The sequence below is a fragment of the Panthera pardus genome, unplaced genomic scaffold (assembly GCF_024362965.1).
Source record: "Panthera pardus isolate Hobbes unplaced genomic scaffold, ASM2436296v1 HiC_scaffold_16, whole genome shotgun sequence".
Lineage (NCBI taxonomy): Eukaryota > Metazoa > Chordata > Mammalia > Carnivora > Felidae > Panthera > Panthera pardus.
The window spans coordinates 60,638,296-60,665,324 of record NW_026526721.1 but is presented as its reverse complement, the minus strand read 5'-3'; the positions used below and the strand labels follow the sequence as shown (position 1 = coordinate 60,665,324).

Below are 27,029 nucleotides of genomic sequence, written 5' to 3'. Positions count from 1 at the left end.
GCTGTAAATTAAAGCTGTGACTATAATACCATTCATTTACATCAATGGCTGTTATGTAATAAATGAAACAAAGCAAATCATGACTTGACTTTGTGGTAGCATGCTATAGAATGCTATTTTTGGAAGGAAACTTTTGAGATCTAAATCTCCCCATATTAGAAAAAAAAATAAGCAAATGGATGCACTTAAATGTTAAGTTAACTTGCCCAAAATTATACAATTTGATAGTGGTAGCTTCAGGACTAAAATATAGGTTCCTTGTGCCATTCTAGTGTTCATTACTCTATAAGAATCCACTTATTAAAGAGCTTATAATGTCATTTGAAACCATTTCATTCTCATTGGTTATTGGTTTTTATGCCTCTAGTAATTTATGGATATGTCTTCACACTTATAGTGAGAAAAAAAGTGTGTGTACCTTCTAATTTCATCTCTATTATTTCTTTTTAAAAAATCTTTTGAGAGAAAACATGCATGCACAAGCGGGGAATGGACAAAGAGACAGGAAGGGAGAGAGAAAGAGAGAGAAAATCCCAAGCTAATAGTACGTGCTAATAGCACAGAGAAAATCCATGCTAATAGCACGGAGCCTGATGTGGGGCTCGAACTCACAAACCGTGAGATCATGACATGACCTGAAAAAAGAGTTGAACCCTTAACCAACTAAGCCACCCAGGCGCCCCTAATTTCATCTCTGTTCAATCTCTACTTTCATGTATGGAAGAATAATACATGGTAGAATTTACATCTCTTGGTTAATATTAGGAAGAATACAAAAACATAATGATTTGATAGGTGTGATATTCTTGAAACACGGTGGCACACTATGTTAGCTTTGCACACCGAAAAAAAGTGGGGGGACCCATAAGTCAGTTTGATAGTCTAGCATTACTGATAACCACCTCCATGATTCTGTGTTCTAATAGTACTTACTCCCTAGTGTTGATGGAAGGATTGCATGAGTGAATGCATGAGTGAATGCAAATAAACCATGTGGAACATAGTTGGCATTAATTAAGTGCAGTATCTATATTAAATGTTAATATCAATTTTTTTAAAAAAGAATAAGAATAAGGATATTACATTCTTAGCATTATCCAGTAGAAGTCAGAACTATGACTCCTGTTAAATACTTTTTAGGATTATAGCATGATTTCTTGAGAATAAAAAACAAAAAATTCCAAGATCTCTCCCAATTGTTGCTTTTCATTGAGAACGATTATATAAGGAATTGTCATTTGTCAAGGCATACTACATATTATTTTGGTAGAAGTTTCTAATTTTTTCAGTTCTCAATTAATTATATTTTTAGTCTTGGCTTTAACCTTAACCTTACCACATGTGACCTTAACATTCACCCTTTCTTTCATATTATTGATGATGTTTAGTAAGTGAGGTGGTTGTGTATGAGAACTCAAGGCACAATTATATAACTTCAGTTTTGCTGTAAAGCTAATAATTTAATGAAGTTCTTTCCCTTATTCTTTGCATACTTTGCTATTTCTCAATACACAGTGTTGGTATTTGGAATCATAAAACCAGCATATATTAGAACTGGAAGATATCATGGAGATCAATAGGTCTGATCCCTGTCTCTTACAGATGAAACTGACACCCCAACAGCTAAGGTAACTGATGGGGTTTCATTCTCCATACTGACTGTTTTCATGATAGAAGACCGTAGTCTCTTATTTTTCTAAAAAGAACTGAATCTAGAAAACCAGTTGTTTAATTTTACATTGATATACCCTGAACCAATAGATTGACAATATAAGTCAGTGTTATCTATGAATGGACAATACACAGTTTTAAAAATCTATCTATTCAGTAGGACAATATGCCATGTGTGCTTGCCAGCTTTGTAATTCCTGTCACTCTACAGTGATGTTAAAGCCCACACTGAAACTCGTAAGTGATCATCTTTAAGAATTCTTCTCCAGCCTTGCAACTAAACAGTCTCAGTAATGAGACTACATGGTCTCTGCACGGTCTACTAAATACTTGTAGGAAGTAGAACCCCCTTCTGGAGTTATGAGAGAAATATCACTTCGAAAATGCCTTTAAAAGTGCTCCAGCATAAACATTACACTGGAACATTTCATTAGCTTTTTGAGAACAATAAAGAAATGTGGAGCATAATAGGCTAATATGTTTAAGTGGCCTTGGTAGAACCCTACTTAACTCAGTGGGATTTTCTGCAACATGCAGAGGTGGAAAACCATTCCCTACATATTTATTGTGTAGGACTGCCTCCTTCTTTATTGCATGCAGTTTATATCAAAGGCAAGTGACTTTACCTGTAATTCTAAAATGAAGAAAGTCTCAAAATACAAGTTTTAGGAAAATCAATATTTAGATATGATGATGGACAACCAGCAGCGCTGGCTTTTGGCACTCGGGCTATCTGTCAATAAAGATGGAAGAGGGGCCAAGTTCAATCTCATTATTTCCTAGCCTCATAAGTCTTACGTAGCCATCAGGGTATTAAGATTTGTAAAGTCTCTAAATTCCTGAAGAAAAAGGCAAGATGTAAGCCAAATCTTATTGGTCACAAATTGCAAAACCTAATTAAATTAATAAAAATGTTCAGTTACCTAAGTCGGCAATAAAACTTTCCTGCACAATATTTTGAATTAAGTAAAATGATAAGTTAATGAAAAATATAAAAGGATAATTTTTATGGTTTTATTAAAATTCCATGAGACTGCACTTAATATATTCCTGGACTTCCAGTATGATCCTTTCCAGTACTCTTTATCTCTCTGAGCTTCCATTTTTCTCTGTCATAAATTGGGACTCATTAGGCTTAGGAACACTGTGATCATTGTGATTTTCTTGAGCTTGTAGGGGAAAAATATGCGTGTAAATTAAGCCCACATTTATAACATTTTAAATAAGTTCAAATAGACATTCATGATGACAAATTAAAAGTTTCCGTATAGGTGTTGGTTTTCTTTGTGTAGACAACTTGTCACCAAAATTTATTGAAAAGTAAGAATTCCTATTTATATGGCATTGAATTAATGATACAAAAAAAAGCCTCTTGACTGACAGCTCTAGTGGCTGAAGTGGCATATTTAAACCATTATGTTTGTTTGTTTCACTTACTGTCAAACTCTGTCTTAGAATTACTATCAACTGGTTATAATGATAGATGGAATCTGTCTTTCAGTTCCAGGATATGTTTTGTATCAAAAGTTTTTCTTCATTGGTTTTTGGAATCTATAGGCAAAATAATACATAAACACAAATGTAAATCCCAGCTGTAATTGTTTCTCAGCATTTGGTGACATCATAAATCCCTTAAGATTTATACTCATATTGTATTGTAAATATCACTAGAACCATTCAGTAGGAGGATGAAAAAATCTAAACAAAACTTGAAAATAATGCATATGCTTCTTCTCACTATGAGGAGCGTTTCCTAGCTACCCTATTTACCCCAGTGGAATTTTACAAAAATGTTCCTGGCGCTCAAAGTTGATTTAACAAAGAATCAAGTGGGTTTAATTTAAAATTCACTCCTAAATATGTTTGCTGGTTTTGAAATTCTGATTTTGTGCTTATGTAATACAAAAACAACTTTGGTTTTAAAACGAAAATTGGCAAAAATAGTAGTGCATTATTATGTGTTCTAATCACGTATGGTGTTTTGAAAAAAAGGATTCAAAATTGACAAAATTATTTCATTGGCATTGCAGTTCAAATGCATGGCTTTTCTTTCCCACAAGTTGCATAAAGTACAAATAAAATCAAATATTTCTTAAATGTGTAGTATATGAACTTCTTGATTTTCATAATATATAATCTAGCAATTGCACTAAAGACAAATTTGCATTCTGTGTTTTTGCATCCTTTGCCTTACAGAGTTTACTATGTTGCAGTTTATGGTCAAGTCTTTAGTGTGCTTTAGCATCAATTTTAAAGTGTCTGTGGTTCTCAAAATCAAAAGAGTTGCCCCCAGTGATATGGATAATGCTCAGATTCTGATATCAATGGCCCAGGCTTCTTTGATTTTTCTTATAAGTGCTTTTTTTGGTAAAATATATAAACTTAGAAACAGAAGTTTCCTTGGCTCATATTATACTCAAGAGACAATGATGATACTGAAGTCCTTTTCATAATCAGGGCCTTTGTAGAGATTGTCCAGGTAGTCTTAGCCAAAATATCCCTCTCATTGTACTCTACTCCAGGGCAACATGTGGCGTGCCAGCTGGATGCCCTCCCTACATGCCTCAGGTGGCCACATTTCAATGGTGTCTATAGAGCACAGGCCAAATTCTCATTCTCTGTGTTAATCAGTGGGAGAATTCCCATAGAAAATGGGATGGGAGCATATTTTAGGAAAATTCAAAGAGATTATCCAGATGATTAGGCCAGGACATTGTAAATTCGGGTTTTATGTAGGATTTCTATAGCATTATCTTACTTGACCAAAGAATGATAAAAAATTTGGATATATTTAGAAATTAAAAATAATCATGCTTTTTATTCCACTGTGATTTCTCCAAAGATAATCCTACAAAAATTTTCTTTAGATACAATAGAAGCTCATCTTGATTTATAACATCAAAGACAACTGATGTACCTAGTAATGTAATTTGATTGAACTTTTTCCCATGATCTTGAAAGGATCTGAATTCTACTTATAGAAGTCTCATTATACCTCTCTTTTCAATTAAATTCTAATCAATTCTACAAGCATTTAGTAAGTGCTTACTATGTACAAAGCACTGAGATAGAAGCTCTGAATAATTCTGTGTATGATACTTAATATGTGTAACATATTTTTCACGTTCATTATCTTATTGGTGTGGTAAAGATTCACTTTATAATTATTACTTATCTAAATTGCCTAGATGATACTATATTTTGAATTTAGGGTAGAGTTTTGTTTTTGGTGAGTCCAGAGGCCATTCTAGAAGTACATTTAGTTTCTCTTGAATGAAAAGATAAAGGCATATCATTATATCATTTTATTAAGCTGAGTTGGGTTGAAAATAGTGGTGTTTCTGTTGGTTTTATATGTCATTAGGCTCAGTCTCCAGTGCATTTGTAATGACCTAATTGAAAAGATTTGTCAACATGTTCACAAAAACAGTTTATTTTCAATTTTAAGGCAATATTGATTTATTGTATTTCATATATCTTTTTTAAGATCAAAAAATTTGATTTCTCCATTAACTACTCATGTTTAAAATTCTATCAAATTCTACTGTTCAGCCATGAAGTCTGTAAGTGCTATACAACTGATGGAGAATAGGTCTGAAAGCTATTATTCTCCATTTAGCATATACACTATTCTCTAATATTGTTGCATCTAATGTATATTGAAATGTTCTATTTCTATATTAATATTACATTATAAAGTCTTATTTCTACATATTTCTGAGATTTTTCAAGTCATTTCCTCAAACCTACTTTGTAAATACTTTAAAACAACCTCAGTTTTATTTTTATTTACCTTACTTCTCTTATCCATAGTGTTGAAATGGGATTTATTCTTTAGCATTTTTAATATTTTCAAAAAATTTAAAGAGAAATCATCCTCATTTTAAGCACTGAACATATCATTCTCTTCACAAACCCAAACCTCAAAAACAGGTAGGAACATCTTTATTTGCTTTATTTCCAATATCAAATTTGCAAAAAGGCACTCTCTTGGTAACCTTCAGCTATGTCACCCTGGGTGTTTGGCCAGAGGGCAGTCATGTTGACCCCATCTGCAAAGGCTGGCTAACCTAGAATCTTGGACTGTTAGAATCCCATTCATCAAGGTCCACATAAAGTAAGGTAGGTGGGAAGCAGGAGGACAGATGGTAGGGTCGGCAGCAAGGAACTTGTTCGTTGACATTGATATAGACCCTTCTTCTTGCCAGAGTGACTCCATGGACTTGTTTTGGCATGGAAGACTAGGCCAAAGCTATCGTCTTAATAGAAGGTGAGCTGCAGGCAAACTGGAGAGATCCATGCACAGTAGGTGTTTAGGGTTGGCTTAGATTTTGTCTATCAGCTTGACTGTCATACATACTTGATTGATGTGCAGTGGGGCTTGAAAGTGCTGCATTGATGTTGAGGACTGTGTCATAAGGTTCCTGATATGGTGCACATGTCTGAATGGAGTTGGACATTGACTATCCTTGCCTATGCCAAGCAACACCAGACTTGAGTGCATTATTCTGCAGTTGAGTAGCAGATGGTGAGTGCAGACGTTTGGAGGGGGTGTGCCTTCAAACACAATATGGAGCCAGCAAACTTACTTAGAAGGTTACTGCATGTCTTGACTTTGGCAGCTATTTTTTAAGCACTGATGAAAAATCTAAGTCCCATCCATTGTTACTCTCAGAATATTCAGCATGGCTGGTGTTCCAGGCAAAGGAGATGTGAAAATCAAATGCACTATTCACTGTGTTGGTCACAGTTGGTTGAAGGTGACTTCTTGGTGTTGGCTTAATGGACTAGATAAACATTCTCAGATTGAATATTACTGAACTTGATACCAAAATAGTTATTAACAAAATAGGTAAACTTCATGTAGAAGTGGTCAGAGAAAGGGCCAGCAGAGCATTGGAAGAGCATTGTGGTCAAATATGGTACTTAAGAGTGACTTTATTTTCCTTTGCTTTTAATTCAGGAGATATATTATGTTCTTTGGAAATAAAATAAGAAAATCAAATATCTCAATAGAGGTTCCTTATGCACAAAATTATGGAGGTCCACAAATGAATGAGCACAATAATTCCATATATATAAGAAAAGTGATTTCTATTGGTGTTTGTTTTCCCGAATGGGTTCTGAACACATATAAATTCATTTTAGGTTTAAAATAAAGGTTTTGAGTTTTTATTTTCAGCTTAAAACATAAAATATGCTCATTGCATATAATTATGGAAATAGAAAAAATGTATAGTGCATAAATTTAAATCAGGGATGAACAATTCTAAGATTTTGCTCTGCTTCCTTCCAATTTTATGTATATTTCTAAGTGGATGTGTGTGTGTGTGTGTGTGTGTGTGTGTGTGTGTATGTATTTTCTTTAAAAATTTTGGATCATATAGTCAATATTATGCTTTTTTCAATTAGCAATAATTATATTATTAGTTCTCAGAATCATGAAATACTTTTAATGGCTGCACAATATTATGTTTTATTTATGTACCAAAACCTTTTAGACTTCTCCATATTTGACATGTAAGTTATTTTCCACCATTTTTCCTACTGCTCTGACAACCATTCTTACACATATACTTTTATCTACATCTTGGATTATGTTTTCAGCATCACTTTTAGAAGGTTGATTTCTGGGGTAGTGTATGTAAACTTCTCAAGGTTCTTTTGATAACTCCTCCCAAATTGTATATGAGATTGCTTTTCTAAGTACACTCTTACCTCCTTTGAATAGTATTATTTTATAAATATTTACTAATTCAGCAGGCAAAAAAAAAACACCCTTGTTTATTTTGTTGTAATTTGCAACAATTTGATTAATATGGAGCTGGAATGTCTTTCATATGCTTATTTGCCATTGTTTTTTTTTTTCTTACTGTAAATTGTTTGCTCCTGTTCTTTACTCAAGTTGTTGTCTTGATGATTTGCAAGATATTTAAAATGTTAAATCACTGTTTTTGTCAACGTAATGTAAAAATGTTTCTCCCAGTTTTCATATGCCATTGAATGGTTTTTGTTGTTGTTGATGTGAGAAGCAACACAATTCTATTATATTGCTTTCCCTATGACTGTGCCTTTGCTTTTATCTTCTCTTTACCAGCTTGAAGTCTGATAAGAACTCACCATTTTTCTGGTATTATCATGATTTTATTTTGTATTTTTAATTTTCTGTTCCTTCCAGAAACTATTTTAGCCTAAGGTATGTGATAAGCATCTCGATTTTGTTCCCTATAGTTAATCAATTGTCCCCAAACCATTTTCCGATTGGTACCATCTTTATTGCTTACTAATTTTTATCAACATTAGGATCTGTTTTTGAATTATATGTTCTTTCACTGGTTCTATACTGTTTCCATTAGAGCTGCATAGTAAGTTTACACATCGGTTAAGTCAAACCTTCCTTATTTTTCTTTTTTCAAAGATACTTGGCTGTATTGTCACCTCCTCGTTTTTCAAAATTAGCTTATTGCATTCAGTTTGTAAAAATGTTCCATTGGAATTTTTATTGGAATTTTATTAAACCTATAAATTAATATCAGTATCTTTGCAATGTTGTCTTCACATTCAGCAGCATCGTATGTTTTTATTTATGTAATGTTTTATAATAAATAAATTGTGTCTTACTATTCATATAGGTACCCAAATTCTTTATTATACTTAAGTAAAGGCATGCTATGTCCTTGCTGTTGCCCTTAACTGTGTATATTCCAAGAAAAGCCATATTTTCTTTATAATAGTTTTGTTGTGATTTGTTAGGATTTTACATAATTTTTAAAATTTTTCAGTGATTCCAATAGTGCAGCCAACATTCATCTTCTCATATAGATACAATAAAAAGAAAAGGAAAAAAATTTTTTTCTATGTGATGAGAACTCTTATGATTTACTCTCTTAACAACATCGCTGTATATCATATAGCAGTGTGTAACATTTATTATCTAGCTACTTTATTCAAATTTCGTAATAATTTTTTAGTAAGTTTTTTGTCTTGAGTTTTTTAAGATCATTAAATTATCTGCAAATGATGACTTTATCATCTTTTTCCTTTTTATTTCTGTTTAATACCCTGTTTCATTACTGGAAATTCCAAAACAGCTAAGTAACCATGAAGATAGGAAGCATCATTGTTCTTGATTATGTGGTAATATCTCTAGTTGTTTTTTTTTTTTTTTTCCTTAGTCACAAGGTGGATATTAGTTGTTGATTTAAGACAGATATTCTTTAGAAAACTATTTCTAACCCTTTCTTTGTTTATTAAGAATGAGTGTTGAAGTACATTACATGCCTTTTTGAATAAATATTTTTAAACTCTAACTGATGGACATAGAGTTCTATTGTGATGTCTTTTTCAATTCAGGTCAGTTCTAACACACATTTACTCAGTACTTACACTATGTACCAGAAATTGTTTGCTGGGCATTAGAATTCAGATGCATAGTTTCTTTCTCTAAAAACATAGGATTATTCGGAGCATGATAATTCAGCAAGGGATTTATAGTAATTGATTTCCCATTATTAAATTGTCCTCGCATAACTAGTAAAACATCACATTTAGTATTTTATGAAGAACACTTTGAAGGCTTTTATAACCCAATTGTATACCATGTCAAAATGTGGATTTTAAAAATTGCTAAAACTTAAATTATTATTTAAAATCAAAATTATGAGTTTTTACATCTGAAATAATAGTGTTCAGATTCTAATCAAGAGCATCTATAAAACCTGGTACCGTCTCAGAAAATTCATAGACCTCTATAATATAGATTGTGTATGTTCTATACGATCAGCAAATTGGAATTTCCAATCATACTTTATCACTTCTTATATCGTACGACACAAATGATATGTGATTTGGGGGCAAATCACTTTTATGACGCCAACATTGTGTTTTCATTTCTCTGGGAGTCTTCTGTATTATCTGTGGGATTTAAGTGTCCACTTACATTGATTTATTTTCAATGAAGTTTTTTTAAATTAATTTTATTGCTTTAATGGAGTTTAGCATAATGTTCCTAGTTTTTCCAATCCACTGTTTTAATTTATTTTATTTTTCAGGATTCTTTATTTTGTTCTTTTATATAATATGCAAGAACATCTGATATTTTAAAACTATACCCTTTTGACCAGATTCTTTATATTTCACACAAATCAAATCAGCAAATAGTGATCAAGAATCAATTTTCTAGTTAGCATCATGCTAGTTGTTATGAATTGTAGTAGAGAAAAACATAAATCACAAACTCTCAGGAAACTTAAATTTCTAGTTGGTAGATAAGATGTAAACAAGAAAAAAATGCATGACAGCAAATCCTAATGAAATATTTATGTTTATAGTAGCTAATATAAATATGATCATAGTCTTGTTTTGCACTCAAGCAAATGTATTAGAATTTACAATGCACCTTTTGTATATTGACCTCACCCTGGCCTCTTCATACTTTTCCTGTTCTATTGTATCTTTATCATTATTTCTTCACTTGCTGCTTAAATGTTATATTTACTTTTGCAAGGTTTTTAAAATTCTATTTGGAACAACACCAGTTAGACAAATGTCATGCACATTAATTTCTGAAATATTATTAGTGATAATTTGTCTCATACAAAATGGCCTTGCTCAGCATTTGGAAACAGGAGTAGTGCAGGCTACTGTAATTGTAGACTGAAAATCATTGCTTTCTGAATCTCTTATTAAAAAACTTGCCCTGATTTTTAGAACCATTCACACAAGAGATAACATGTAAAGTAGGAGAAATCCAAATGCTAACACGAAGTTAGCATCTCTACTAAATGGGAATTTTAGCAGTAATCTTTGGTGTATTAAGGAAGTAGAGTCCTATCCTTTGGGCTTTGATGAGATTTTTATATCATGGAGATATCTCTTTTACACTTTAGCATTTGATCTATGTTCTAAGTTATAACCTTAAAATTTTATATTTTGGAAAATTTATATCCCTCTCAATTTTTAGTGTCTGCACTGCATAATGTTTGTCATAGACCACAATACCTATCCCTGTGGAACTGTTATCCTATCTTAATTCAGAAGTAATAGTATTGATTAAGTAATATTTACAGCTTCCAAACTTCAAGGCAGTTTGTCAGTCACCACTCTCTCTAACCTTACTATGAGCTTCCTGTGTGGTATCATTCATCTGAGGTCTTATTAAAATGTAAATAAATTACATCCAGCACACTTCCTCTATTTGCCCAGCTTGTTACTATATCGAAACAACTGTCTTAATGAAACACATATTGATGTATTGTGTATTTCCGTGCTAAACCAAAGTGAGGAGGAAGTTATGTGAATATAAAATAGAACCTACTTCATAACAGTTTTTGTTAAAGCATTTTATGAATTGGAGATAATCTGAGCCATGGGAGATGATGTAATTCTACATGACAGAGCTCACGGAAAGAGGATAGCTCCTCAGATAGAATTGGATTAGACTCTTGAGATACATGCTTTCGGGCTTTTATAGGGCTTTACCTTTGTAAGCACAGCTAACTCTCGGGTTTTTATACTAATATAGTGTTGTGGTAAATATAGTAAAAATAAAAATAAACAATCTTGTTATCTAAAATAATTTCTCTTTGGCCTCCATATACAACATTTGACTTTTTAGCATCAAAATACCATTTTATTTTTGTTTTCCATGGGTTAACATCCATATTTCTAACATCCATATTATGGAACAGAAATGGTCTAACATTTGTGTAATGTCACATTTTGTTACATATGATAATCTTCACAGGGCATGATTGGATAAAACTGAACTCATGTAATAATGAGCAATAATAATGAGTAATAATAAGAATGAATAATAATTAATAACAGACCTATGAAGTATAATAGTACGTGGTTCATTGCTAAATTAGTTTGTAACAAATAATTATTATTGTTGCGTGCATACCAAATAGTGGGAATGGAGGCAACTGAATGATGTGCTGGAGAAAAAGAAGCCAAACTGGGATTGAAATTTGTCATGTTTGAATGAAATGCTGAAATGCCAGTAGTAATTGATGGTCTCTGTGATCAGACTTTCTGGGGTTTTTTTTCTTCTTACACTTTTCTGTATTTTCCTGCGTGTGTGTGTGTGTGTGTGTGCGTGTGTGTGTGTGTGTTTCCCAATGGGCATGTATAATTTTGTAGTCAGGAAAAGTTTATGTACAAATATGTTATGTATTATCCTCATTTGCAAATAATTCATTGAGTTAACTGTATAAAGTCTCCTAGGAAGAGTGAAAGCCATGAGCGAAATTTATTTTTAAAAAAATTTTTTTAATGTTTATTTATTTTTGAGAGACAGAGACAGAGCATGATCTGCGGCGAGTTGGGGGCGGGCAGAGAATGAGAGAGCAATGGAGACACAGAGTCTGAAGCAGGCTCCAGGCTCTGAGCTGTCAGCATAGAGCCCGACGCAGGGCTCGAACCACGAACTGTGAGATCATGACCTGAGCTGAAGTTGGACACTTAAGTGACTAAGCCACCCAGGCGCCCCACCATGAGCTAAATTTAAAGGCAAAGTATTCCATTGCACATATAATCCATTGTCTCAGAACTTATTGAAGTTTTGATATCACTTTCTCAGTTTGAAACTTCCAAACTGGAGACAGCTTAATCAAGGAAATAGTAATAATATGAATAACATTATGTTCTGCACCCACTTTTTGACTCAACTTAGGACAAAAAGCTTTACTATGTTGAGAATATGATCTGCTATATGTTGTCGTCATCTATGGTGAAAGTGTTAGAAGGATCCTTTATCTCCTAGTCTGTTTCAAAGTTAGTTTCCCCGAGGAAAACTGTATGTATAACTACCATCCTGTTTAGTCCAAGTCATGGAGACTCAGGTTCATGTGGTGAGGGCATTACTAGGAGGCTTACCTGAATATTTATGTAACATGTAACAGAAAGCCAGCTAAATATTAATGGAATTAATTATTTTTGTTAGAAATACTATATAAATATGTTACCCTAGGCCTCTGTTACTTACATAAATGTTTAGTACAACTTAGAAAAATGTGACCTCTTTCAGCACCTTTGTGCAAATTATAAAAATAGTTTGCTCCAGCTGATGCAGCTTGGGCCAAGGAGGATAGCTTCTAGAGTGGAGCACACCCCTAGACTGGGTGCCCTTGTGCAGGACACAACCTGCACACTCAGTCACGACTACCCTATGTTCTATGCTTTATTAATGATTTGGAAATAGGTTCCGTACTGTTCTTTTCTTGCGCAGAAAGCCAAGAATCACCTTCAGGTGACTTAACAAAAAGATGCTTATCTAAGCTTTAAGTTAGTCTGGAACCCTGATGATACAAATCTATTACTTCGCTTCAGACATCTGATTTGAATAGCATTGAGGTAGAAGGAAATGAAATAAAGTCACCACAAAAGCACAGATGAGTTTATCAAGTCTGGCTCCTAGAAGACCTAGGTTGCATTTTGAAATTGCATCTAAAATTTTGGGATATCTTATTGTAACTTTAGATGGCTTGATATACAAAGGGTAAATAAAAAGAGACATAGATGGACATCTCCTTGTTCTGAGAAGAAAGAAAGATGTTTTAAAAGACACGTAGATATATGTTATACATATACATGTAAATAACATATAAACAAATGTAAATAAAATATAAAGAAATATATGATACAAGTGAAATAATTGAAAACTAAAAACATAAGGTAAAAATGTAAGAATTAGAACTATATATTAAAAAAATCATCTTATATAGAGTCTTATATATATTTACAAATTGGGTTCTTAACCATATGTTTTGAAGAAATACATTGCCAATACTCAGACTAGAAAGAACTGTTTTCCTCTAATTCTCTTCATTATATAAAGGGATCACTGTATTATATCATAAATACCAATGATAGATACTCACTTTTGTGAGAAACAAAGAATATTTTATAGGAATACATCTATCTCAGTGATGTGTAATTTGGTATTTTCAGTCTTATAAGATACAGACTAGGTAGATGACACTCCATTCTGATATAATTCAAAGGAAGATTTTAGAGTATCTCTACATGCTAAACCCTAATGGAAGAACTGCAATTTTTTATAGATATTATTTCTCTAAGTTATGCCTTTAATTGAGATAACAGTGAATTCTAGACTGTATGACTGGAAAACAGCTATTTTTGTTAATTAATAGCAGAAACAGTAATCAAGTTAGGGGTTGGGTTGAAATTCTATTGTAGAAATTGCAAAGCCCAACAAAAACACACAGCCAAAAAAATGTCCACCCACTTTACCTGAGAAATTAGCTGGAGAAGTGCCATTTCATAGGACCAAAAAAAACACCCTCTTTAAACATTTATTTTCATTCTGCCATAACATACAGACAAATGGGAGGTGGAGGCTCCAGTTTCTTCTTTGCTACAGCCTGGATATTGCCTAATTCTCATTAGGTAAGGGAATTTCATCACATGCTCCATCACCAGACTTATTTGTGTCCTTAAGCAATTTATGTGATGTTTCCATGCTTTATCTTATGGATTAGATTCCTTTTTTTTTCCAAATAGAAAGAGTAATATTTACTTGTTACAGGTTCCTGGGTTAAAGGTGAATTATTATGACATTTCAGTAAGATGAAGTTTGGTGAATACTTTGATTTCTTTGACACTTTATAAATGTGAAGGATTAATGTTGATCCAGAAATGTCAATAAGATATTCAAAGTTAATGCATCATACACGCTGAATTTCTACTGCACAAAGTTTGCTGATTTTCCCATTCCTTTCAATCTCCATTTAGAAAAAAAAAAGTTTTGAAAATCCTAGAGGCAGATACTACGTGTTTATCTCATTTTATGTGATGAGTGATTTTGTAAATCTATTCATAATTTAAATGCTCTAGAAGAATCTATTCTCAAGAGAATTTTATTGTGGATCATTATGTAAAGGAAAAATCATTTTTAAAGTGCATATTGCTCCCTATTTCAATATGGGAACTTTCTGATTTACAAGAGTGTTTAAGCTCCCGGAGAAGTATATTCCTTTGGTATGTTCCTGAGGAAATGTGGATTGGCCATGCCAGGAAACTATGAGTGAATAAGTTGGAAAATACTAACTTGATTCACTTCAGTATTTGGGCCTCTTTAGAGAGATCTTGGAGCTACTACTTTGTATGAGATTAAATCTAGATGGTATGTTCTCCATAATTGCTTGGAATGGGTTTATTCTAGCTCAGTCCAGCTCCAAATTTTCTAGCAATCCATTTTGAAACATGTAATTCTAGCTCCTCTCCTTGACTGATTTCCCTCAGGTCTATAAAGTCATGCAGAATTGGGGCTCCTGGGTAGCTCAGTCGGTTAAGTGTCCGACTTCAGCTAAGGTCATGATCTCACGGTTCGTGAGTTCATGCCCCACGTCGGGTTCTGTGTTGACAGCTCAGAGCCTGGAGCCTGCTTCTGATTCTGTGTCTCTCTCTGTCTCTGCCCCTCCCCTGCTCATGCTCTGTCTCTCTCTGTCTCAAAAATAAATAAAAAATATTTTAAAAATTAAAAAATAAAATTAAATTAAATTTTAAAAAAGTCATGCAGAATTCCCATAAGGGAGGTATTGCCCCCTCACCCTCATCCTCCGGTTACCTCCCAATCCTCATGATTGACAGACATTCTTAATCTCCAAAACTTTTAAACCTTTTAGAAATGTAGTGGAACAGGCAATTGAGGATTTGCTATATACATGTAACCATCATGGAAACTTTCATTCAATGTCAGCTGGACCTCCCCACCCACCCATGCACACCCTTGCAGCTGGGCCTCCAAATCTTGCATTACAAGGAAAAGAATTAGGCAATGGTTATCTGTTGAAGGAATATCATAATTTTTTATGCTCACTATATAAAAGGAGATCATAAATTATATCACCCAAACTGGATACTTCTGAGAGTAAAAGGGGCCATATTAAAAATTGTGGTGAGACAACAGGCATAAGTGAGATCTGGTATTTTAGCTGGGACTACCTCCACTACTTACCCTTCCCCAAACTCCATTGACAACAATAGATCTTCCAGGACAGGCCAAGCCATGAAAATTCACATCGTCCTGACTTGATGGAGTAGAACATGAAAAACCACATGCCCCTAGGTGTCACAAACCAGAGAGGGTCCAAGGTATCCACATACCCAAGGCTGACCCTAGAGCCTTGTGCAAAGAGAAGAGGAATGCCAGTGAAAAGTAAGAGTCAAGGAAAACATGTTAAACTGTCTGAGCTTTGAATGCATTTCCATCCCATACATATATTTATCAGCAAAGGAATATTAGCTTATTGCCCCCACGACTAATTATTAGATGTGAACTACAAACTGTACTGACATAGGGGCAAGGTTTACCTAAAAAATGAAAATAAGAATTACAAAAACTGACCAGAGACATCAGCAGCTGCACAGCTTGAGGGAGACAGACCACACAGAATTAGATTGGTAAGTCACTAAATAAACAAATAAGTAACAAGCCCCTGGAAGGAAAAATCAGAAGCTAGAGTTGCTATAATATATTGTATAAAATGTCAGTTTACAAGGAAAAAAGTATCAGATATGTAAGGAAACGAGTGTAACTAATACCCAGTTGTGAAAGTAGTTAATAGAACTATCTCTAGGTTGGAGGGGGAAGAGCAGGTGTCAAATTTAGCAAAGACTTGAAAGCAGCTATTGTAAATATATTCAAATAACTAAAGAAAACCATGTTAAACAATTAAATAAAATATTAGTATAATTACTTTTTAAATAAAGAGTATCAATATGAAGATAGAATTTTTAAAAATTTTTTTAATGTTTATTTATTTATTTTGAGGGAGAGAGAGCATGCCAGAGAAGGGAAGAGGGAGAGAGAGAATTGCAAGCAGGCTCCATGCTTATCACGGAGCCTGTTGCAGAGCCTGATCCCATGACCACAAGACCATGACCTGAACTGAAATCAAGAATTGGATGCTTAACTCAATGAGCCACCCAGGCACTCCAGAAATTATTTTTAAAAGAAACAAAAATTCTGGAGTTTAAGAGCACAAAAATTGAAATGAAAAATATTCTGGAGGAACTCAGCAGCAGATTTGAGATAGCAGAAGAAAGAATCAGTGAACTTGAAGATAAATCAGTAGAAATTCTCTAATCTGAAAAACAGAAAGAAAAAAAAACAGAAAATAAACAGAGCTTCAGAGATCTGAGATACCTTCAGGAATACTAACATGTGTGTAATGGGAGAAGAGGAAAGAAGGAGAAAAGGAAAGAGCAGAAAAAAGATTTTTGAAGTAATAATGACCAAAAGTTTGCCAAATATGATGAATGACATTAATCTACACATATGAGAAGCTCAACAAACTCCAAGTATGATAAATGCAAAAGTATCCATACATAGACACATGCTAGTCAAACTTTTAAAGCCAAAGAAAAAGAGAAATTCTGGAAAGAAGCAAGAGAAAAAAGACTCATTCACTATAGGAACCAACACTCTAAAAATTGACTTCTCATCAGAAACAATTAAAGTCAAAAGACAGAGGGACAACATGTTCAAAGTGCTGAAAAAAAAAGATTTTTAAAAAGTGACCATCAAGAATTTTATATTCAGCAAAACTGTTCTTCAAAAATGAAGATAAAAGAAAGATATTCCAAGATAAACAAAGACTGAGGCAATTTGTTGCTAGCAGACCGGCCTTATAAGAAATACTGAAGAAAATCCTTTAGGTTGAGGGAAATGACAAAAATAATTAAAGCCCACCCAAAGAAATAAATTGCCCTTATAATATTATTATGTAGATAAATGCAGACATGGCATAAATATATAACGGAATGCAAATCAAGAAGAAAATGATAAAGATTAGGCCAGAAATCAATGAAATGGAAAACAAGAAAATGATAGAGAAAAACCAATGAAAATAAAAGTTGATTCTTTGCAGAGAACAACAAAATTGACAGACATTTAACTAGAATGATGGAGGGAAAAGTAGAGAAGATAACAGATTACCAAAATCAGGAATAAAAGTGGGACATCACTACCAACCCTAAAAAAAAATTAAAAATTAAAAAGATTAAAAGGTAATACTATGAACAAATATATTCAAGAAACTAGACAACTTAGGTACAATCATCTAATTGCCAAAAATGCACAAAGTACTGAAACTGATTCAAGAAGAAATAGAAAATCTGAATAGATATATAATTGTAAAGAGAGAGACTTATTAAGTCATCCCACAAAGAAAAATCTGGATGCATGTCTTCACTGCATTCTATCCAATATTTAAAGAGAAACAACACCAAACTTCTTCTGAAAATAGAGAAAGAAGGAACACTTTTTCAATTCACTCTATGACAATAATATTATCCTGATATCAAAGCCAGACAAATGCATTGTAAGAAAAGAAACCATTATCCCTCATGAATTTAGACATCAAAATCCTCAACAAAATTTTCACAAACCAAATACAGCAATCTGTAAATGTATTATACACCCTGACCAAGTAGGATATTTCCTAAGAGTACAAGGCTGGTTAAACATTCAGTAATTAATTAATTAATGCAATATACCATATTAGTAGAATAAGGAGAGAACCCTATGGCTATCACAATAGATACACAAAAAACATTTGAGAAAATCTACTGTCCATTCATGACTAAAACTTTCAACAAACCAGGACTGGAAGAGAACTTCTGTAACCTGGTAAAGGGCATCTATGCAAAATCTACAACTGACATCACATTTAACCCTCATAAACTCTGGTTTAATCCTAAGATTGGGAACAAGGCAGGGTTGTCAGATCTCATCTCTTCTATTCAACATTTTACTGGGGTTTTGGTCCAGAATGATAAAAATAAACAAACAAACAAACAAATAGGAAAAGAGAGGAAAGAAAGCAAGGGAAGGAGGAAAAAAAAGAACAGAAAAGAAAGAAATCAAAGTTATTCATATTAGTAAAAAGTTAACACTTTTTACTTGCAGAAAACAAGCTATGTAGAAAAGCTTAAGGAATGCATTCACATACAAGTAAGTTAGTTCAACAAGTTTGCAGGATACCAGAGCATTATACAAAAATTAATTGTATTTCAGTATACTAGCAGTGAACAGTAAAATTTAAAAACAATAGCATCAAAAAGAATAAAGGCATTTTTGTAAAAATTGACAAGCTGATCCTAATTTTCACTTTATATGAAAATGCAAAGGACCTAGAACAGTGTAAATAATTTTGGAAAGGAAAACAAAGGTAGATGTCCTGTGCTTCCTGTTTTTAAAACTTACTATAAAAACTGTAGTAAGGAAGAGAGTATATAGTACTGGCACATAAATCAATGGAATGAAATTGTAAGTTCAGAAAATTAACCTTTATGTTTTTGGTCAATTGATTTTGATGAAGGTGCCAAAACAAGTTGATGGGGGAAGGAATAAGGTTTTTTTGTATTATTTTTGCTTTTAAATATATAGTGTTAGGACAATTGGCGCTAAGACTATATGCAATAAAAATAAATATCTGTGGTGCTAGACCTATATGAAAAAAATAACCTTATGTCCTGATCTCATACCCACATAAAGATTAACTCAAAATGGATCATGAACCTAAATGTAAGAGCTAGAACTATAAAATTTCTATAAGAAAACAGGAAAAAAGTCTTCATGGCCTGAGTTAGACAGGGTTCTTAGATAAGGCAGCAAAGCATGATACAGAACATAAAACCTTGATAATTTGGATTTCAATAAAATTAAAACCTTTTATACTTCAAAATCTACCACTAAAAAAATGAAAAGAATGGGAGAAAATATTTGCAAGATTTATTATTTACAAATATATATCTGATAAAGGATTTTTGTCCTCATATAATATATAAAGAGTTCTTTAATTCAATAATAAAAAGACAACCGAATTAAAAATTTGTTTGAATAAATATTTCAGCAAAGAAGATATAAGAATATGAAAAGATACCTATTATCATCAATCCTTAGAAAAAAGGATATTAAAACCATTGGAGATGCTGCTTTACACTAACTAGAGTGGATACAATAAAAATAGACATGTAATAACAAGTGTTAGTGAAGATGCTGAGAAATTGGAACCTGCTGGTAGGAATTAAAATTTTTTTTAATGCTTATTTATTTTTGAGAGAGAGAGAAACAGAGCATAAGTGGAGGAGGGGCAGAGAGAGAGGGAGACAAAGAATCCGAAGCAGGCTCCAGGCTCTTAGCTGTCAGCACGGAACCCAACTCGGGGTTTGAACTCATGAACTGCGAGATCATGATCTGAGCTGAGGTCTGACACTTAACTGACTGAGCCACCCAGGCACCCCATTGCTGGTAGGAATTTAAATGGTACAGCCACTTTAGAAAATGGCTTAACCATTCTAAAAAGTTAAAATAAAGTTACCTTTATGACCCAGAAATTTCACTTCTAGATATCTACTCAGGAAAAATGAAAACATACGTCCACACACAGACTTGTATCTATGTCAACATTCGGAGCAGAATTATTCATAATAGTCAAAAACTAAAAACAATCTGCATGTTCACCTACTGATGAATGGATGAACAAAATGTAGTATACCTGCACAATAGAATACTATTTGTTAATAAAAGAGAATGGGCTACTGCTACATACCACAACATAGAAGATTCTGAAAAACAGTATGATAAGCCACATGCATGACACCACATATTGTATGAGTGCACTTATATGAAAGGTCAAGAAAAGGTAAAGGTATAGAGAAAGAAAGCTGATTAGTTATTGTCTGGGGTTGGGGTAAGAGTGGGTTGACTAAGGACATGAGGACTCTTTCTGGGATGACAAAAATGTTCTAAAACTGGACTATGGTGATGATCACTGTAAATTTATTTAAAATCCTTAAGTTGTACACTTAAAAGGGTGAATGTTATGTTATGTAAATTACACCTCAATAGACTGTTAAAATTATGAAATTATGCTAATTAAAACTAAGGAAAGAGAAACCTGGCAGACACTCCCTTAACCAAATGACCAAGATTAACATCCCCAGTGATAAGTCATATGGATATCATGTACCCCCTGATAGGATGTTACAAGAAGAGCTCTTCATTCATTTGCATTCTTCTCTAAAACTATAACCCCAACCTAATCATGAGAAACATCAGACAAATCCAAATTGAGGATTATCCCACCACCACTCTTCAAAACTATCAAGGTCATAAAAAAAAAAAAAACAAGAAAAAACTGAGAAGCTTTCACAGATTAGAGAAGATTTAGGAGAAAAGGCAACCAAATGCAGTGTGGTATCCTGAATTAGACCCTTGGCACAGAATAAAGATATTAGTGGGAAAACAGGTAATATCTGAATAAAGTATGTAGTTAATAGTATTGTACCAATGTTAATTTCTTCCTTTGACGAATTTACAAACCATTTATAAATGGTTATATAAGATGTTAATGTTAGGTAGTGAAGAAAATACAGGAATTCTCTGAAGTATCTTTGCAACTTTTCCATAAGCATGACACTGTTCCAAAATAAAAAGTTAAAATAAAAAAAATGAGCGATTTATCAATTCAAAGAGAGTTATGACTTAAATGTAATGTGGATCTTATTTAGATCCTAATTCAAACTAACCAGTCATAAAAATGAACAAAGAACAAAAAGCATTTAAAATTCAATCATTTGACCTAAGATATTTAATAAATTAAAGAATCTCTATTATTTTTGACACGGTATGATGATATTTGTTATGATTTTCAGAAGTCATTATTTTTTAGTACTACATACTAACATATTTGTGGATAAAATGATATGATATCTGGAATTGTCATTAAAATGAGCTGATAGAAGAAAAAGTGGATGACTATAGATAAAAAAAGATGGACCATGGGTGATGAGTAAGTACATGGTAGCTCATTTTACTAAGCTCCCTACTCTTGCATGTGCTTGAGATTTTCCATAATAAAAAATTATTAAGTGAAAAGAAAAAAAAGACTAAGAGAAATAATTAAAATATTATAATTTCCCTCTACACTGACCACAGACAGGGTTTGTTTCTTAAAAATCATCTGAGCAGTGTCAGAATGGATAAATCATAGGTGAATAAACTCTCAAAAATGATCTGAGCAAGATACAATCGATGCTGAATCGTTGGGAGAACATTAAGAGAAATGCCTGAATTAGCATAGACCTCCTAAGCTGGAGTGCTTTGTTGTTCTTTTCTTGAAGTTTTGTGACCTGGTGATGCCTAAAACTTGTATGCATGTGAAGATTTTTAAAAAGTAGAGTGTGGTCAGAAGCAGCCCTTTGTTACTAGTCAGTGTTAAGATCTATAGCTCCTCACCCCCCTTCAGTTTTCTTTATTGTCTAGGGCTTTGTTTTTTGGACTCGTGAGTTACAGGATAGGTTACTGTAATATAATGCATTTGCTACTTCTCTGGAAAGCCATTCAGAATCTCTAACTAGTGCAGAATGCACAACTCTTTTGCTAAAGGGTCTCTGCCAAGAGAAGCATTCTTCCGGGCTTTGTAATTTGCATTGATTACTGACTGAGCTGTTTCCCAGTGCATCACTGGGTGTTGACTGTAATCTATAAAGCCTTACATAGTTTTGTCCTGATTAAAGAAGTCTAATACTGGTGGTCAATTTTAATAATGACCGAGGTCGATCTCGGTGACTTAAAAAAAAATTAGCAGATTTTAGAACCTGAAATGTCAAGAACAAAATATTCTTATTGTTGACACATACTCTGGAAATCTACTATTTTAAAGGTGGGTACTGTGTACAGTACTGAACTTGAAAAAAAAACAGGAAGTTGAAAAGTGGACAGTAGTGCCAAAAGTGTTCCAGCCCTGACTTTGTGCTCCTTAATCTAATCCGACATGCCTTCAGAATATTTCACTTCCTTGATGACCATTTTTCCAGTTTCTATCCAATACTTAACCCCACGACATAGTGACAGAGTTAATGATTATCTCATGAGGCAGATATGAATAGGAACAGTATTCATATCAAAGACAACTGGTCCCACTTCCAGGTCCATCTTTGGGCCAAGATATGTAGTCGCCAACAGTGAGTTGGCGACTGTATTTTTTGAGTCCTGGCGCAAAGTAAGATCCATCTGTTTTGCCCAGCCGTTTGCCTGAGTGCCACAAAATGGTCCTGTTATTAGTCTTATTTGTGGTCCTATTTGAGGTTAGGGGATAATATAAATAAACTTTAGTCCTCCTTGTGATGAATGTAGCATGGGAATTAAAAGTGGTGGTGTTGGTAGTGGTAAGTGATGTTGCGTCTCTATTTTCTCAATTGCTCTGTTTTCTTTGGATTGAGAAACAGACATTTAAGAATGAGTTTGTCATCTGGAAGGATAGTTGTGACCAAGTTTCCCTCAACAGGATACAAGATGTTATTTTTGAGCTTCATTACCCTCACCAAGGGGAAAAAAAAGAGAGGGAAAAAAATAAGGAAGAAAGTGAAAGTAAGGAAGAAACATGCAGAAACAGAAATGAAGAGAAAGGTCAAAGAGGAGGAATACATGAGGAAGGAGGAGAATGTAACATAGCAGACAGTCTGTTCATAGAAATTACTTTCTTATTTTGAACTGATAGTTCAGTTGACTCAACATCTGGTGAATTGAGGAAAAGGAAATCTGACTGATTAAATTGAACTGCTAGTTGTCAGTTAAATAGTTTATACATAAATATGCAGCCTAGTTTTCATCACATTTTCTTGCATGAACTAGATAGTGAATCAGTTTTTCACTAACCTTGTTTGAGTGGTGAGTAGAACAATACCAATCAGTAGTTCAGATTTATATAGAGGTGGGCAGTTTCTATATTTCTGAATCATTTATCGAGGATTATTGTTATTCCATATAATTCTGAGCATGAGTTATTTTTGTCAGTTTCTTTTATGAATGTTTTGTTGCCTTATAAGGAAATATGTGCACTCCCCTCCTCTCATTCAGTTGTCCCTGGTGACGCCTCCATAATTTCTGTCTTTACACTGGTGCGTTTTTAGTCTAATTCAGGCATATGAGAAGCAGGGGAAAAGTTTAGTTAGTCAATGTCAGTGATTTTTTTTCTGATCCATTCATGGATGGATTTTGTGAATCTCAACCAGTTTGCATTTAAAATCTATATATATATCAAGTAGACACAATACCTAAAATATTCCTCCATATACTTCAAGGGAAAAAGAAAATAGAATTCATAAGTTGGAACTAGATGCAATTTCTAATAATAGAGGCAATTTCAGGGGTGATTTATGATCATGCTCTCATATGTGGAGATACTAAAATATTACCTTGCACTCATGTGAAAGTGGACATAAACATACCACATTTAGTGCTACAAATATATAAAAAATGTACTGCCATGGTGTGAAGTAAACGAAAGATAATTGTATTATCTTCATTTCACACTAAAAAAGCTATATTTTTCTAAATCCTGTAGTGTCAGTTATCTAAAGCTAAAAATAAGGATGACTTAATCTAGTCTGTTTCTTTTTTTTTTTTTTTAACTGTTATCTTATTTAGAGATGGTGTCGAATGAAGAAAGAAAGGATTGAAAAAATAGTGTGCCATTCTAAGCCCAAATATTTATGACGTAGTTGGAGATTTTAATGCCTGGACTCTCAATCTGAAGATTGGAAATACATATTAAGAAATGTGGTTCAGTTATTTAAAACAGGAAGTTCTGGTTCAAATCCTGAGGGTCTTCCCGTGCTGCTTCACAGAGCAGTAGCTGCATGTGATGAGATATACGTATAGATGATGTGGTATACGGCATGCCAAACCCACAATACACTGCAGTGGGCATTTTGTATTGCTAAATATGTCCATTTACCTCTACTTTACCATCTGCCCCACCACCAATTCAGTCCCTTGAAAGTAGTAGATCTAACATTTTTTTCCAATTCTATGTCAAGTCCTAATTTCCCTTCAACATGTGTATTCAGATAATAGATTTTCTTCTTTATTCTCTAAAATTAACATTTTATGTAATCTTTAGGCTGTGAAATTGTTGTTTAGGAGTTTTTAAAAAAATCAGATAGAATTTAGCTAAAATTCAGAGGTACTGAGTTCCTAGTCGTATCATTATGAAGTCCTAAACAGGGAGGCATATTTTGTTTTTCAGAATTGCTTTTTTTTTTTTCTTTTTTACTCTTTAGATCCTTTTCTTTTCATTAAAAAACTAGTCTGGGAAGAGTTTTTTTTTTTTCCTTAACAGAAAAAAAAAAAGCCACGCTTGACTGATAATGCATTGCTTTGGATGGTGAAACATTATGAAAGTTTAATTTTTAATTAAATCTGAAATACCAATTATAACTGAAAGAGATTTTAACCTGTTTCTTTTCAGACTGCCTGAAGTTACATTTAGAGACTAAAATCACTGCACCTTAAAAACAAAAGATTGAGCTGCACTGCATTCCTGTAAGTGAAAGCTTCCTGTACCTTCTTTCTCTGTGATTTTGTGACCAACCCAAGAAAAGACAAAAACATTGGTAACATAGTAACCAAGCATGAGTAAAAATTTGAATATCCCTGAAGAAATATATGTTTAAATGATTTCCTTCTATAAAAAAAGAAAATTTGCTGGGCACAATATTCAATATGTCTTTTTTATTCAACCCAAATTGTGAATCCTCTTTTTTTTTTTTTTTTTTTTTTTTGCCTGGTTTGAATTGCATTAGGGAGGGTGTCACCCACTGTGAATCCGCACAGTGACATACACCCTGACAGGAAGGATTCTCACATTTTTGTTTAAGTCTCATGGAAGGTAATAGATTTCTTATGGAATCAAAATAGAATCCTTTTTCCTTTGTGATGTCATTAGAAATTTTTAGCCTTTGTGTCAATGGAAATGGATAGAAAAAAAGTTCATGATGACATCACAAGATTCTGTTGCCTTGAGGACTTTGGGCAAAACTAAGTAAAATGCATAATTCCCTTGTGTGCGTGTGTTCCCCATTCTGCTATGAAGCAGTCAAAATAGCACATCTTATGTCTTCCCGTGAGCTACAAGGCTGTCTCTCAGAGCCCCATTGTTCCATAAATGCATGTCAGAGTCTACCACAGTCTGGTCTACCCTTATTTAGCTGCTGTTTTGTCAATGTACTTGGAAGAACAATTAACACTTGGGATTTCAATGTCTGAATAACAGGCAGTGAATAGAACCCGAGCATATAAAAGATTCAGACTCCCAGGGTAAGAAAACAGAAGCTTATAGTTGGTGGGGGATAAAAGAAAAGCATTTTAATGCTGCACTCAAAGGTTGTGAAATACTAGGAGAAAAGTCAATCTTTTTTTTTTTTTAATTTTAGATGAAAATGTACGTTTTGGTAATGAAATCCAGAAGGTTATGATGTCTTCCTAAGTTTTGCAGTTTAATGTATTGCAAGATCTTTCCTTAGAGTCTCAAAACACTTCAATAACATTCATCTCCTTGAGTCATTGTTGGAATGCTGGATGCAGGGTACACTGCATCGTGGTTTTCAGAGTGCCACCATGTCTGTCCAACAGAGTGCACTAAAGGTGATTCGGTTTCTTCCATTTTTACTTTGGTTCATTGCACCCTTTCACTATTGGCTATAGTTCTCGTGTGTTGACTATAGATAGTCCGGAAGTTGTTGAAATATCTCTACCTATGGTCTGAATTTCTGCTACGTCCATTTTTTTTGGTGGGAGGAGAGAGATGATGCATGAACAGAGCAAGATCATCTCACAGTCAGAGTATCTGATGAATGGAAAGGGAGCCTGGACAGACAGCTTATGCATGTTGCCCACTGAGCACAGTGCTTGGCTAGTATGAGTGATAAATGATGCTTATCATGTTTTTGTCATAACTACAACAGTTCAAACTCATAGACAGGAAGGTCTCCAAAAGTAGGGTCTGTTTCTTATTCATTTTTGTAATCTCCAGTGCTTGGCATAATAATAGTAATCAAGAAATAGCTACTGTTATTAATACAATTACAAAATTTATTAATAGTCAGAACTTCAGGATTCATTCTTTCAGAGGGCATTTATTGTGGAGAGGGGTTGAAGAAAGTTTTTGACAGGAAGGCAATTTTAAAGGAATTTGTCAAAGGCAAACGAGCTGTTCCTCATATTGCATCAGGTATCAGTCTCTCAGTCTTTCTCCTCATTGATTTTACACTTCTCTCTCATCACCAGGATGAGGAGGGCGTTCATACTATATCCTTTTTCTGTGAAATGGTTTCCAGAAGTTTTCCATTTAGGTTGTGTCTCACATTCCATACACTGGAGTTGTCTCCAAAGATAAATCTACCTGACTCCAGGATGGACTCTTCACCCGTTGGTCTAAGTTGTGATTAGAAACTTCAACTCTCAGTGCATAAAAAGCCAGGACCAGTTTCTCAGCACTAATAAGACCACAACATTCTTTAGAACTCAGAACCTGTTGACCCCT

General features: G+C 33.6%; 1 protein-coding gene across 30 annotated transcripts in view; it reads left to right on the top strand.

Annotated features, from left to right (window-relative positions):
* Positions 1-27,029, top strand: part of ZBTB20 (zinc finger and BTB domain containing 20) — a 775,662-nt gene that overhangs the window by 277,577 nt on the left and 471,056 nt on the right. For 24 of the 30 annotated variants that reach the window (XM_019448048.2, XM_053903375.1, XM_019448070.2 and 21 more), the window contains one exon: positions 24,957-25,030. The exons of 3 other annotated variants lie outside the window; for them this stretch is intronic. The gene's annotated coding sequence lies outside the window, so the exon portion shown is untranslated. Of the gene's footprint in view, positions 1-5,879; positions 5,942-24,956; positions 25,031-27,029 lie in introns of all 30 variants that reach the window. 3 more of the 30 variants (XM_019448040.2, XM_053903368.1, XM_053903371.1) reach the window with 1 other exon arrangement.